This window comes from Pelodiscus sinensis, chromosome 4 (assembly GCF_052426305.1).
Source record: "Pelodiscus sinensis isolate ZL-2025 chromosome 4, ASM5242630v1, whole genome shotgun sequence".
Classification (NCBI taxonomy): Eukaryota; Metazoa; Chordata; order Testudines; family Trionychidae; genus Pelodiscus; species Pelodiscus sinensis.
In genome coordinates, this window is record NC_143055.1 from 32,819,360 (window position 1) to 32,835,411 (window position 16,052).

Sequence of the window (16,052 nt, forward strand, 5' to 3'; positions counted from 1 at the left end):
CACTAAATACCGGGAGATGTGTGTGCTAAGGTTGGTAACACTAAAGGGGGATGCAGAAAATGCCGAAGTAATACATTTCAAATGTGTTATTTTCTCTATTGCGGGGGTGGGCAAAAGGGCCTCTGTGAGCTGAATCCAGCCCACCAAGTTGGTTGATCTGGTCTGCAAAGGTCCTGCCACTCCCTAGCCCCCAGGCCAATCAGGGCCTCCGGAGGGGGAACGTGTGGCTCTTAGAGTCAATCCTGGAGGTTGACTCTAAGCACTGTGCGCCAGAGGGCAGGGAACAAGAGACTTCATCCTGCCCTCCATCCCACCCCCAGGCCAGTCAGGCCCTGCCCCTGTCCTGTAAGGAGTGCATGGACTATGTTCCATCTCTGGAGTAGGCACAGAACAGGGAAGATGCAAAGGTATCTTTAAAACCACCAAACTCCCCACTTCTCCTTGGCTGTGAGTTCTATTCTGGAGCCTCAACATAGATTCACCGGGGCTGGAGAAAACACACAATAGTAGGTTCTTAGTGCTCACTGGCAGCTACCTCTCCCTTTCCAACCGGTGCCTCCAGCCTGCCATCAGCCCCACCAACTAATTCTTCCCTGTGCTTCCCACCTGCTGCAATCACCTATCCCATGACAGGTGAGGTGCTGGGGAGTGGGCCTGCTCAAGTAGGTGGGGAGGGAGCAGAAAGGGGTAGGGTGGCAGAGGGGATCAGATAGAGGTGGAGCTTATGGGAGGGGGCCCCCAAGCTTGGAGGAAGCTAACCCCCATGTGTCTCACTAATGATTTTTGAATGCTTGGGGGAGGCAAAATTCTTCACTTACATATAAATCTGAAATTTTGTGTTAGCCCTGTGGGTGGGTTTTTCATAACTGACTGTGCATTAATATGTGGAAACAAGGTTGTGCCAATTACTCTGTTTTAGAATAGAACATCACTTTCTTGAAGGTATGTTACTGTGAAGTGTCCTTTCTTCATCTAAGAGAAGTTGTTTTAGTGAATAACAGAAATATGCTCAAATCATATTTTACACTCTTCTCCATTCAAGTTACATTACCTTAAGCTGTTTTAAAATCCCTTTTGGTAACAGTTATTTGTAAGAAAAAATCTTACTGTTCCCTTTTTTTCATACTGTGAATTAAGTCTGCAAGAAACAGACACAAAACCATATTTAAGAAGATACAAGTAGGTAACCTAGCAAAAAAAATCAAGCTCCAAAAGACACAAGGACCTCAGGTTTTTTGTTAGTAGTCTGTATTTTTGTATTCAAAATGCAGATTCAGAGAACTGAATACTTTAAAGACACTGTTCTAGTGTATATTAAATTGCAAGTATCAAACATTCTTCTTAACACTGCCTCATCTGCTCCAAAACCCCCTCAAATACAATGTCTGTTCTTGCTTTTGTCTATTACTATGCAAAGCTCTTAGTGGAAGATTGACTGGAGGTATTTTATTCACCTAAGTTAGTTATTAATATTCATATTATGTTTTTCAATACATTCCTTAATTAGGCTACATTCAACAGCTGTGATAAACTGTTTCTGCTAGCTCAAGTTGACAAACAAATCTTCAGTAAATATGAGAAAATATTCTATGTATACCTCCTTAGGCTACTACTGACCTAGAAATGGAACAATGTCTATAACAACTGACAAACTACCAGATAAAACCAGTAAATACACTGGTTATACACTTGATCCTGCAATCAGCTCTGTGCATTTGGAACCTTACATCTACATGGAGTCCTAAAAAAGGAAATCAAGAGGATTCAGAAGTCTGCCCACACAGACCATTTGTAACGCTGGGGCCTATGTTACCACTTTTGTAAAGAGATGGCTAAGACAGTTTCCTGGTATTGTAAATGTCATGGCTCCATTGACTCAGAGGGACTTTTACAAGTCTATTTCAGTAGAAAGTCTGACCTAATATCTTCATTAGACAAGAAGTATAAATTAACTTTAGATTCTAAATTAATAATAAAAAATGGAACACTCACCCTGAGCAGATAACAGTGTGGAAGCATGTCTGTGTAATCAAGGAGAACTTAGGAGCAAGGTATTTTAAAACAAAAACCAAAAGAGATATGTTAAAAAAAATTATTAGCCACAACAGTTTTAATCTTTTTAAATAATGAGTATATTAAGGTTACTTTATCATATTGGTGGAGATAGTGGCCAATAATAAAATATGCACCTATTTGTACAATTTGCAACAATCGATTAAGTCATAAATGGCATAACTATTAGAAAATTATGCAAAAGTCTCCAATTTAAGTGATATAAATTCCATACTGCACTATCTTCTATGCACCATCAGTTTTATTCATTATCATAAGTTTAAGAATCCTCATTCTTTCACATTCAGTTTCACACAAAATTACTTTATGGTACTTTCCATTTCAATAGTTAAATATTCTTGTAGATACTAAAAGTTATTATCACAGCTTCTAATGGGTGGCCATCAGCAATCTTCATGGTTGCAGCATGGGGAAAATAACTTATGACAGTTAGCTCCAAAATTGCCAACCTCTACCAAGTGAATGGTAAGGTAACTTCCCTATATAAGATGGGGCAAATATTTCTGAGCAATTTTAGCGTACCAAACAGTCAACAGAAATGCCTATTAGCCAGCACATGATATAGTGACCTAGATGTGAAAAATTCTCATATCCTGTTGTGGAGAAAAAACCCTCAAGAATGATACAAAATGGTTAACAAAATGAAAATTATTATAAATATAGTGTTTACTGTATTTTAAAGAGAGACAGTTCTTTTCAAACATGCTATATGAAGATTATGATGTCTCACATCCCTAAACTAGCATAAAGAGGCAAGGATTAAGAGAGAACTTACCATTTCAAGCTTCTCTAGCCTATACATTTTACCTGTAGTAATTATGGGGGATACAATTATATCACTCAGCACCTTCTCCGCTCCACAACTCCATGTGCTGTGTAACAGATTTAACTACAAATGATGTAGGTACCAGGTACAAGTCTCTACATATCTCTGATTAGCATCTTAGCCACATGGCTATAGTCAGCCTCTCTCTTCCCAGTGAAAATGTAATTATTTATACCAGGTGGATCAAGTTTCATCAGGAGATGCTGAGAAAGCTGCACCTCAGCATAGCCAAAAGACCACTTTTCTCACCTGGTGGTCGGAGAACTAGGTCCAGCTTCCTGCTCTTCCTCAGTCAGAGGCTGAAGAGACCCACCCCAGAATAGCTTCATTCAAAGCAGGTATTTGAATCTGGCTTCTACATTCAAGGTGAGTGTCCTAACCACTATTGTCCCCAGGATTCTCTTGACCAAATATTTCATCCTTGACATGAGAAACCTTTCTTGATGATAGTTTTGTCTAAATCAACACATTCCTGTAAAGAGATTGGTTGTGACAAATGGGTGTTTTCTGGGGGGGGGGGATTTTAATCAGAAATTACTGCCCAGCTCCAAACCAAATATTTAATTCTACTACAAGCAATGACAATGAAATACACTAGCTGGTTGTTTCCAGTAAACTAGTCAGTGGCAATAAACTAAAGCACTTTGACATTTAACATGTCCTCATTAGGTCAAACAGTTACAACAAGACTGAAAATGGAATCATAGCTGTGCTGTGGAATTCATAGCTCTCTTAGAGCTATAGATGCATGCAAATACACTACATCAATCTGCATTTTGGATGTTGCCATAAGGGAAAGTCTGAACTTTATTTTGTAAAAGAAAACTAACATTCAAGAACAAAACTGTGTGCCAAACTTTAAAAAGAAGCAAACATATGCAGCAATTTATATAGCCACACCAAAAAAAAAAAAAAATCACGTTACATACAGGAGCCTGACTACCATTAAAGATGGCACTTTGAAAGAAAGTTTTGTTTTCAGTCACTTCCACCTTCACAGAAGTTACATTTTATGACTAAAGTTCTTTCCATGATCGGCTTCCCCTTAAGAGTAATGTTTTCCCTGGAAAGATCTTCACAGTGTTTTATAAAATTCTCAGCATGGGATTTTTTTTAAAAAAGAAAGACTTCCGCCTGTTAAAAGATTTATTTATTTATTTGTGCTTGGATGGTAGCACAGTTTTAAAAGTTAAAATTCTGTATTTCCATGAGCTCTGAAGAGAGTCAAGCAATTTTGTCATGTCTGAAAGAACTTGTTTTTGAAATAAAGCTATGGATTTTTAAAATAGCATATTTAGCAATAACAAAGCATTTGCTTTTTTTATCTTCAGAAAGACACCCTAGGGTGTCATCTTTGGAACATCTGCAAGTAAGAACATTATGGAGACCATGCTTGTGTGCAGTTTATTTTGTGATCATTCCTACAATTACAAGTGACTCTACTAGGCTTTACAATCAGACAATGGAGATTCTGCTCCTGCTGCAGCATGTGTACACTGTGTTTATACACAGGTATCCCCAAAATAGCAGAGATCTAGTAAAGTGGACCACATGTCACCAGCACAATGGTCTACACAATTTTAAAGCAAGTGGCATAACAAACTCAAGCAGTTGTGAAAAGAGCCAATATCTGCATTAGATTTACACTCTTTGTAATGACATTGATTTATATCTTTCTGGATTTCAGTGAAATTACAGTGGCAGTTAAGTTAGGACAGAATTTCACCCAGATGCATAAACGTGAAAAAGTATAGAAGTCAGTTACACTTACGAATGGTGATTAGTTGTTTAAAAGTAGGTTGCTTAGCTAGTTTGAATATGCTTGATCTCATCTGATTTTAATTGCTTCGTCTTACATAGTACATGACTCCTTTAGAACTGCATGGGGCAATTTCTGGCATGACCTACAACCAGGACACTATCAGTAAAGGAAAATTTTGCCCCTAATATTCTAGCCTGAATGTTATTTTCCTCCTAAATACATAAGTCCAAAGCTTCCTTCAATAGTAAATACCCATCAAGGGTCAGGGTATTCTCTGGGGGTATGTCTACACTGCAACTCTATTTCGGGATACCAGAGGTATCCCAAAATAGCTACCCCGCATCTACACAAGCTGCCCATTATTTCGAAATAACAAGTACACTATTTTTCCATCCCAGTAAACCTCATTGCACGAGGGTTAAGGGATGGCTCAAAATAGCACCTTATTTCTAAATTTGGCTCTGTGTAGACCCACCAAATTTCAAAATAATCTATTTTGAAATAGATTCAAAATAAGATATGCAATTTGAGTGGTGCAAATTGCATATCTTATTTCAAGTTTAGGGTATTGTGTAGATGCACCCTGAGTTTCTTCTCACATTTCTTGCAATACATTCTTCTAGGTTGGACAGTAGGATTCAAGCCCTGCAAAAAGCCAGGATTAAAAACCTCCCAATTTACCAATTTCCTGAAATCCAAGGGGAAGTTCCCTGGATTTCAGTATGGTATCTAACAGGGATGTGAATGTTTAATGCTTATCCTTGAAGGGTGAGGCTTACCAGTTAAGGTTAACTTGTGGGTGCTGGAGCAACTCTCTGTTTGCCATGAGTGAAGGGAACACAGTAAATGGTGGCCATTTAAAGGGTCCCTATGCCGGGACCCAAAATAATAGGAAGGCTTGATCCCGAACCACCATTGCAGAAGTGCCAGGCAATTGGCTGCAATTGCCACTTAAAGAAGTGGATGGACAACGGACTACAGATCTCCTGGAGGGTGGGAAAAGAGATCAGGACATGGCCAGATAGCTGTGTCCTAAAGAGGATGCTGCTGTCCGTGGAATGACACCTCCAGGAACAGAAGTGATAGCTATGAGACACCACCAGCAGAAGGCACCACAGCGATGAGTGAACAGCATCATGTTAGTGAAAAAAAAACACACCTAAAAACAGTGGGACTTTGTGCTCAACAACAGGCTGTAAGTTCTGGAAAAGCTGGATTTCAGCAAAACATTTTGCAGTTAAATTCGTATACACAAATCCTGAGGCAGAAGTGATAAAGGATAGCACCCAATCATTCAGTCTGTACAGGAATGAGAGCAGAATGCCCACTGCCTTACATGATGATATGATCATTGATAGAGCACTACAAGCAAAGGTTCAAAGTAAGTGAATAAAAAATAAATCTGAATCTGAATACAATGGACCAGATTCACAAATGCAGCCAAAGTGCACAGTAGGTGGTATGTAAATTATGTTAAAAAGCTCCCTTTCCCACTGCCCTGATACTGGTGCTACTCTTCATAGGCATTTTCCTTGAGATGTTAAAGCATCATACGGGCTAACCTAGTCTATGTGGGACTGTTACAGCCACAATGGGCAAAAATGTAGCCCAGATTCTCCAACAGACTCCATCCATTTCCAACTATGCCCGAACTAGGGAGGACTTGTTATATAAGAATCACTTACTGCAGTGCTGCACCACTCAAGTGTCACCCTGACAACTGGCTTGGGCCAGTTAAAATGAGTTTAATGGACAAATCACTTCAGTGCTACACAGCATACACATGGATCCAGTCCAATGAGGTTAATCTGATGACTTGTTACAGAAGCAGATAACAGCCTTCCTGGAACTGTCACCCTAAATGACAACGTTACTGTATTACCAAGAGCTAGGCATTAATAATAAACATCCTATTCCTCTTTTTTCTAGAAATAAGTTGGGTGTGGGAGAAATGTGTAAGTCTGTTGTCTCACAGATATTGCAGTACACCTTCTAACTATAATTTTAGTTGGGCATAGAAATAAAATTAAATTGTACTATGTATACAAACAACAGCTAAAATAAATATTCAGCAAGTTATAGTATATGTGACAGGTGGGGTTGCAGAGATCCCCTTGTCACTGTCACTTGATGAGCTGATCACACCACTGACCTGCGCACTGTGGTGTCCCACTGCTCTGTCCAGCTGAGCCAAAATCTCTGGTTTCCCGCAGCAAAGTCACAGAGTTGGGGTTACAAGCCACAGCAGTGCAACCCTGAAACTGAGAGCAGATCAGCTCTGGGAAGGTTCAGTCACAAAGACTTGACACAGCACCAAAGTACATAGCCCCAGTGGGACCAGAACCCCAGATAAATCTGTCTTATTCTGCATAAAAGTTTTACACGGAACAAGTGCATAAGTGTGCCTCCTTTATAAATGAAAGAGATGCACAGCTGCTGTCCCCCCACCTCCTGTAACAATTACTTACACCGGGGTTAAAAATAAACAAAAAGTTGTTTAAATAAGTATAAAAAGTGGTTGCAAGTGATAACCGACAGATCACAGTAAGTTATTAAGTTAAATAAAACACACCAGCTAAGCTTAATACTCTAATAAATTATTATATGCAATTCCATACCCTCAGAGTAGTTTTAATGATCTTTTGTCCCAAGCGAGGCATCCTCCTATCTTGGGCTCAATCCTTCCCCTATTCAGTCTCAGAGGATTCTAGCAGGCAGCCTGGTGTTATGCATGTGTCTTGGTGTCTCCCACCTGCCAACTCTTTTATTGTCTGGTTCTCTGCCTATAAAATGATTTTGCCTAAGGTGGGGATTCTTTGTGTTCAACTTCAAACCTCCCACCACCCTCATTGAAAAGTGCCATATTCAAAATTGGGTCCCAGCATCAGGTAATTAGCCACATATCTTTGTGGGACCAACCAGAGTCCAGGCTTATGAGAAAAATAAGACTATTCACAGATCACTGTCTTGAGTACTAGGTTGTTAAGTTTCTTGAGTACTGTACTGCTAATAGCCTTCAGTAGCACATCTAGATATATAAATGGGTTTATACTTAATATTTCTAACTTTACATACAAGAATGATACATGCACACAAACAGAAAATACACATTCAAGAGATTACAAGCTCTCCAATAATAGGTTACAAGTCCTAATTTGCATAAAGCATATTCAGGTTATGCATATTCATATTCAAAAACATATTCCCAAAAGTATATGGGGATGCAACATCACAGTTTAGAACAAATTTGTCTGGTAAATATTTCTAGATACAATCAGCCTTGCAAAAGAAAAAAGCTCTACAAGGTTTGTACACTTTATGATATTTAATAAAGTGACCCTAAACAAATGCTGCAAAGACATAAACAGCATCTTTTGAACTACAGATACTTTGCTGCAACATTTTATACAAAATGATAAGCTGAACATAAAGCAGCATTTGAAAATTCTAACGGGTCCACTATTGACTATGACATTTGATTTTCACGTACTGTTTTAAAATGTGTTTCAATTAATGGCTTGTTTGTTTTTAGAAACAAGAGCAACCACTAAAATACTCCACTCTATATGCTGGATACTATAGAACAAAGGAATACCAATAAACACAAAAGGAAGCAAACAAGATCAATGGTAAGATATTCATCACAAGATGATCATCCTTAACTCATTTTAGATATCAGAAAAACTAATTTCTTTATACAGGGAAAGTCCATATATTCTCAAAAAGAAGAGCCATCAGACCCTGAAGGAGAAAGCCACCTCCTGTGTAGTCTAGTTGTTTAGAATCTCTATTCATATCATCAAAAGAGGCAAGGGCTAAAGTTTTTCAATAAATGTTGTAAAATCAGAATTTTTCTTTTAATCTCAGAAGGCCAGGTGCTAGCTCCCTCTATGGAGCTGTATGTAAAAACAAAGAGCATTTCTGTGGCACCTTAGGGGCTAACAAATGTATTAGGTCATGAGCTTTTATGGGTAAAACCCACTTCATCAGATGAGTTGGAGTGGAAATTACAAAATTAGGGATATATATTAAAGCAAAAGAAAATACCTTTGTTAGTTTCTGAGGGTATGTCTACACTACAGCACTAATTCGAACTAACTTAGTTCCTTAATTCGCACTAAGCTAATTCGAATTAGCGCATCTAGACTTAAAAACTAATTTGAATTAGCGTTTTGCTAATTCGAACTAGTGCGTCCACACTGATTGGACGCTGGTCGCATTTAAGTGCAGCTGAAACCGGTTCTGGCAGGGCATCAGGTCAGTAGTTTCTTTGTGTGACAGCAACACCCTGCCTCAGTACACCTACAGCAGGCATTCTGGGGATGGAGTGTGTGTGGGCCATGCCTGGAGGTTTGGAAAGGCTGTGCCCACCCTGCCCAGGCTTGAGTGAAACATCCTTGCACACACTTAATAGCACTATAAACCAGGTGTACATCCCGAGGTCCCTCCAAGGCCTATCTCGTGGCTTAAGATAGCGCTCTATATGAGTAAATAGCACAAATCTAATTCTAACGTAGTCTGTTGTCCTGGAGAAAAGGACTCTATGTGCTCACAGTATCTCAACTGAGAATTGTAGTTTTTATATTACCTTGATCTGAAAAAAAAAAAATGAAACTTGTGCTCTCAAAACACATTTTGGGTTGGATTGTTCATCAGTGATCTGCCCTGAGTAGGCAGCTGTGAATAAGCAGCTCTGTGAGTCACTCTCCGCATTACTGAAGGGAAGGAGTGAACTGCATCGGATCTATGCCCAGCACAATGTATTTCTGCTGATTTTATTGTGAGTCTCACAATGCTTGGGGTTCTTCTAAAAGCCACTAATCCTAGAGTAACATGATGTAATAAGAATCTAGTCCTTGTGGTTGCAAAGAAAACCTTGAAGATATGAACTCTACAAGCTCAAGAATCAGAAGGCAAATGAGTCACCCACTCTACCCACACTCTATCTCCTCTTGCCCTCTCCCATCCACCCACATCAGAAGGGATGCAAATCATCAGAAGAAACTGTTTCTTCTGCACTGTGAGTAGCAATACAGATAGTAGACATAAGGTAGTACTACTAATAAATAATACTAGTTCTCATATAGCACATTCTATCAATAGGTCTCAAGGCACTTCACACTCTTTAGTGTGGTAAGTGAATCCCAACCACAATCTGATCCTTCATTATAAAAAAACCTAGGAGATTGCACCCACTGCTCACTATGCTTGCCTCCCCCATCTCTCTAGGAGTAGGTGTCTGGCCATGGGGAGGGTACAGGAGTAGGCTGGGGTCAGGGTGTCTGGCCAAGGGGGAGAGGGCAGGCACAAGTTTGGGATAGGTGTCTGGACAGGGAGGAAGATGCAAGAGAAGGGGAGGGTGTAGGAGCAGACTGGGGTAAGTGTCTGGCAGGCAGGAGGGTGCAAGAGCAGGCGAGTCCCCAGCTGGCCTAGGCTGTACATGGTGTTTACCTGCAGTGCTTTCTCCTTTAAAGTGTAGCAACTGCACTTATTTACTACTAGAATAGTCAACGTAAATTCATCAACTATTCGATTAGCCAGTTAATCGAAATTTAATATCCCTATTTAGTAGATGTTGCAGGAACAGGACTTTAATTTGAATTTAAACAGGAACTGAGAACATCAGTGAATACATAGTAATTTTTTCATTATTTTAATCAATGCATGTTCTCTTGTACCACAGCTATTCCCAACTGCCAAGCCATGGACCACTGCTGGTCTGCGACCCACTGGCTACCAGACCATGGCGGCTGCCGACGTTCAATCCAGCTATTCACAGTAGCTCAGCTCCAGCAGCTGTGGTAACTGAGGCATGGCAGGAGGAGGCGGAGTAGGAGGCACCTCCCTGCCTCCTTCATGCACAAAGGAGGAAGGAGCATGCATCCCACCAACAGCCACTCCCATTGCCTCGGTGGCCACTTTTGCCAGTGATGACGCTAGGACTGAGGCGGCGACAGGAAGAGGAGGTGCCTCTCTCTCTTCTCAGTAATGGCAGCCAACTAAGGTCTGCTTTTTGCTGGTGGCAGCAGCAGGAGGAAGAGGTAGAAGAGCAGGTGCTTCCTAACCCCCCCCCCTCAGTAGTGGCATCCAGCTGGGATTCCGCACTCTGCCCCTGTGGCCGCTTTTGCCAGAAGTGGCAGTAGGAGGCAGAAAAGGAAACACGGTCTTCCCTCCCTCCTTGGTAATGGTGCTCTGGCTGGAGCTCCACTCTTCCCATCTCCCCCATCTATCCATGGGGAAGCAAGATGCATTTGGGGAGTAAGGGGACACGGAGGAGAAGGGAGCATGTGTGCTGCCAATAGCCGCTCCCCCTTTCTGCAGGGCAGTAACAGCCACGCTCCCTAGGTGGGCAGCATCACTCTGGGGAGTGTTGGGATGGGGGGAGGACAAAAGGGTGAAGGTGTGGTAGAGTCATGGGGCCAGAGGATGTTGCCATGGGCTATAGATGTCACAAGTTAAAGGGTGAAAGGGCATGGGATGTAGGATTGGGGGTCAAATGGTGTCAGGCACTGGAGAGCAAGGGTCTGAGTTGGGGGTAAGCAGTCAGGTAACACTGAATCTACACAGTCATTATTTGCATAATGAATATGCAAACATGTAAATAAAATGTTATTGGGTCAACAATATGCATGTGAATGTGTTTGCCGGTCCCTCGCATTGAAAAGGTTGGGAATCACTGTGTTAGTATTACGCCAAACTGATATTAGCTCATCTAATGAAGCTTCTTGTGTACATATTTGTTCTACAGGTTGAACTTCTGAAAACTGGTACTCTCTGGTCTGTGGTCTAAGAGGACCATGAATGCTCCTGGACCAGAGAGCCTGGGAGCCTAATGCCAGGAGAGCCAGCAACCCAGCCAGGGGCACTGGGGCTGGGCCAGAGAACTCCAACATTCTGCAGTAGCACGGGGTTGGAGTAAGAAGAAGCTTGGTTGCCTGCGGCAGCATGGGAACAGAGAACACCAGTAGCACAGAGCCAGGGGCTGGAGAATCCCAGCTGCCCACAGCAGCATGGGGCTTATGGAAGAACCTTGGCCACCTGTGGCAGCACAGAGCTGGGGAAATCTGGCCACCTGGGGCAGTGCAGGGCCAGGGAACCGCAACAGCACAGTGCTGAGGGCTGGAGAACCCCAGATGCCCATGGTAGCCCAGGGCCAGAGGGCCAATGGCAGCAGGGCAGACAGCCTGACGGGGGGCAGGGAGGAGAATAGAGAGGGTCAGAGGCAGGGGACACCTTCCCTGATCTGGAAACATTGCCAGACCAGGGAGGTAAAACCTGTACTAGCGTATTTTTAAAAATGAGTTATACATCTTCTATATCATCTGCACTTTAAACCAAAACTTGCCAGATAGCAATCTCATGATGCCATTTTCAAATAGATGAATAATTAGACAGTTTAAACTGACAACTGCTATTGCACATGTTGTTCATGATAATTTCTGCAAGTATTACTTTCTTTAGAGCTAGGGAGGAAAGAATGGTAAATAAACAATTTCTTTAATTAGTAGGAAAAAAGAATCATGAGGAGATTGATACAATCTAATGGCAAGTACATTTGGATGATAACTTAGAAACTCACTTGCGAAAGGGTGTGATCACAGAAGTTCCTTTGGGATTGTTCTCCTGTGTGCTGATCATACCACTGACACCTGCCTTCTTACTCTCTGGGGCTCCCCACCATGCTGTCCAGCTAGCCCAGATCCTCTGGTTTCCCGCAAACAAGGCACAGAGTTTGTGTAATCGCCCCCTTGCAGAACAATGCAGACACTGAAACACTTCTTCTCTGTTGGACACAGTTCTAGGCCTCAGTCCCCAGGAAACCAACCCTCAATGGGACCAAAACCCCCCGATAAATCCATCTTTGCGTAAAAGTTTTACACAGTGAAAGCTCATCAGGTGAGGCCCCTTTATCAATGAAAGAGAGATATGAACAATGGTTGCTGCTTCCAGGTAACAGATTGTAAGCGAAATTTTTTTGTTAAGTACAAACAGCAGGATTTAAGTGGTTGAAAGGGAAAATAGATCAAAATAAGTCCCTAAATTACAATTAAAACTCATAGCTAGTTCTAATGCATAGATGGTACATCTAAACTACAGAGAACAGTTGAAGCTGCTGTTGTTGATCTTCCAGGGTTCAAATTAGTGGGTCTAGTTAAGACAGCTAATTCAAATAGAGCGGAGCACTCTGGTTGACGCCGGTAGTCCTACTTTCACAAGCATTAAGGGAAGTCGAAAGGAGAGTGTTCTCACTTTGACTTCCTGCAGTATAAACAGCGCCAAAAGTCGAGGTAAGATAGGGTATGTCTACACTACCCCCCTAGTTCGAACTAGGGGGGATAATGTAGTCATACGGAGTTGCAAATGAAGCCTGGGATTTGAATTTCCCGGGCTTCATTTGCATAAAGCCGGCCAACGCCATTTTTAAATGCCGGCTAGTTCGGACTGCGTGCCACACGGCTACACGTGGCACGAGCTAGCTAGTTCGGATTAGGCTTGCTAATCTGAACTAGCTGTACGCCTTGTGGAATGAGGTGTACAGCTAGTTCGGATTAGGAAACCTAATCCGAACTAGCTAGTTCGTGCCGCATGTAGCCACGCGGCACGCAGTCCGAACTAGCCGGCATTTAAAAATGGTGCCGGCCGGCTTTATGCAAATGAAGCCCGGGAAATTCAAATCCCGGGCTTCATTTGCAACTCCGTATGACTACATTACCCCCCCTAGTTCGAACTAGGGGGATAGTGTAGACATACCCATACTATGACTTTAGCTATGCAATTAATGTAGCTGAAGTTGTGTATCTTAATTTGATCTTGTCCCATAGTGTAGACATATCCTAAGAAACACTGCATACAGATTCTTATCCTAAAGAGCTGTTCTTGTTTCAGGCACAATCTTCAACTCAGAGACAAACTCATTTACTCTATCTTGGGTCTCCACCCCTCTTTGGCTATGTCGACACAGCAGTGTTATTTCAGAATAAATGATGTTATTCTGAAATAACAGAAAGCGTATCTACACTGCAAGCACTTATTTCAAAATAATGTCAAGCTGGAGGACTTCTTACTCCAACTCCCGTAACCCTCATTTTACAAGGAGTAAGAGAAGTCAAAGGAAAAATGTTCTTCCTTCAACTTCCTCCTGTGTAGTCAGCACCAAACGCCAAATTAAGCTATTTCAACTTTAGCTACGCAATCAATGTAGCTCACACATTGCATAGCTTAATTCGACTTTTGCCCTGATGTGTAGATGTGCCTTGTGTGTCCTTTTAGGCTGTGCCCAGTTGTTTCCAAGCCAGCAAAAAACAAAGGGCGGATGGCTTCCTATTTCTTAAATGGACTTTTCCACAGGGCAGTAACTCTTTGTTTTAAATCTCCACTGCCGTAGAAAAATAACAGGGTTAAAATGGAATTCTTTACCTGGTACTATTGTCACATGTCTTTCTAAACCAACCACCTGCTAGGCTTAAAAGACAAACAAGACTGTTCATGAGTCATTGAGTTGGGCTTAAAAGATAAACAAGGCTATTCCAAGTCAATGAGTTGATCACCAATTTTTAAGGCTTCTGGGGCACCAGTAATAGCTCTCATTACCATATTTAAAACTATAAACAGTTTCTTACTTCATATTTTTAATTTCACGTACACGAATGATAAATGCACCAAAATAGACTATATAGATACAGAAGACTGTAATATTAAAACTGATATGTTACATGAGGCATTTTGTTTAACTCACTTTTGAGTTATGGCTTTTTACATTCATAAGCCAATTTTCAAAGCATGGTGGAGAAACCTTCACATCTTCCTGAGATTACAGTGAAAGCATTGAACAGAGTCCAGTATAGAGGCATGTGTTCAGAAGTTCATTTAGGCTCTGATTACACAATTACTCAGTCATTCATAGGAGTTTTTCCAAAGTTCTGGGTTCCTGGCTCCAGAATGCCTGCAAACATGCTGGAGTGTAGCAGAGCTCCAGAATGTGGACACCAATATCTTTTAATGTGTAGGTGTCTTGGTATTTGGCCACCAATGCCAGAAGATGGTGTGCCTTAGTTCCTCTTCCACACAGCAATGGAAATTTGTTACGCCTTTGTGCCTACACCCAGCTCTAAGCTTTGTGTACAGATATTAGCTTATAAACTGATGCTCATGGGTCTCTTTTGCTCTCTAATGCATCTGTTGCTGGCCAGGGTGCTGAAAGGCTTCCAGTGAGGATGTCGGGCTTTGTCCACCCCATCACAGTTGGACATAATATTTTACTTTATTTAAAATGAATTTTGATAAACTAACATGAGAACATTTAAACGCTTAATCTAGTTAATAATTTAAATTAAACTGTTCTTTCTAGCTGCAGCTAGTTCAGAAAATAAGGTCACCGTACCCAGCAGGGCAGTTCTCAAGTCTGCCCCTTCCGCTTGTGGCCCTGCCCTTTCTGGGTTGGCCCGTGGCCACTTCAGAAATTTGTGAAGTGCCCCTCCCTTCTAAAATTATTGCCCACCCCTGGTCTACACTGTGGGAGGAAGGTCGTCTTAAGGTACACAACTCCAGCTAGGTAAATAACAGCTGGAAATGACGTACCTTAAGCCAAACTTGGTGCAGACTCCACAGTGGGAGGTTGATGGGAGAAAGCTCCCATTGACTTCTCTTATTCCTCGTGATGGTGAGGCACACCAAGCACTGAGGGGGGCACACTCAGCATTTGCTTTAGCAAGTCTGTATTAAAGAGCTGAGAGATACTCTCTCATCCACTCCTGTGAAATTTGCTTCCCTCTTTGCAAATTCAGCACAAAACTACTTTTTGCTGCTAACAATTCCTGGCATGGACTCTGCCACACCAAAAAAGACATTTCCCAAAATAAACGGTGCAAAATTCTCTGTCACAGCAGCAACAGTTAACTCAGCCTCTTTATACTCTCTTTCTACCAGGAGAGCCACAACAATGCAGGGCCCCTGAGCAATGTTTGTGGAGAGATGGCTCCCCACTCCAGGAATGGGCAGGGCTTCAGCAGAAGGGTTGGGGCCGGGGCTGCAAATATGTCATGCCACCCTCCTCACACTACTCAGTGCCATCCGGAGCACGGGCACACGCCCCCTATGGCCCTGAGAGCTGGCTGGAAAGGCCAAATGATCCTGCAGCAGCAATTTAAAGGGTCCAGAGCTCTAGGTGCCACCACTGACACAGCAGAAGCAGTGGTACCGAGAGCCTTGTGCCCTGGAGCTCCCTTTGCCCTCCCCCGCCATCTGTGAGCCTGGTCTGCACCTCTACCCTGGCCGAAGATGCAAGGGTCTTATGTCCACCAATCAATTCTGATTCAGCCAAGTCCCCAAGGAGGCTATTTTGCTCTGAAAGCAGGTCCCTCTGGACTTCAGAAATTTCTGTCCCTGTATCCC

The 16,052-nt window shown here is 42.1% G+C and overlaps 1 long non-coding RNA gene across 1 annotated transcript; it reads left to right on the top strand.

Moving 5' to 3' along the window:
• Positions 1–3,108: 3,108 nt before the first annotated feature.
• Positions 3,109–11,246, top strand: LOC142829476 (uncharacterized). Its single transcript, XR_012903900.2, has 3 exons — positions 3,109–3,265; positions 8,194–8,290; positions 10,345–11,246. It is a non-coding gene; the product is annotated as an uncharacterized LOC142829476 (long non-coding RNA).
• The last annotated feature ends 4,806 nt before the right edge of the window (positions 11,247–16,052 follow it).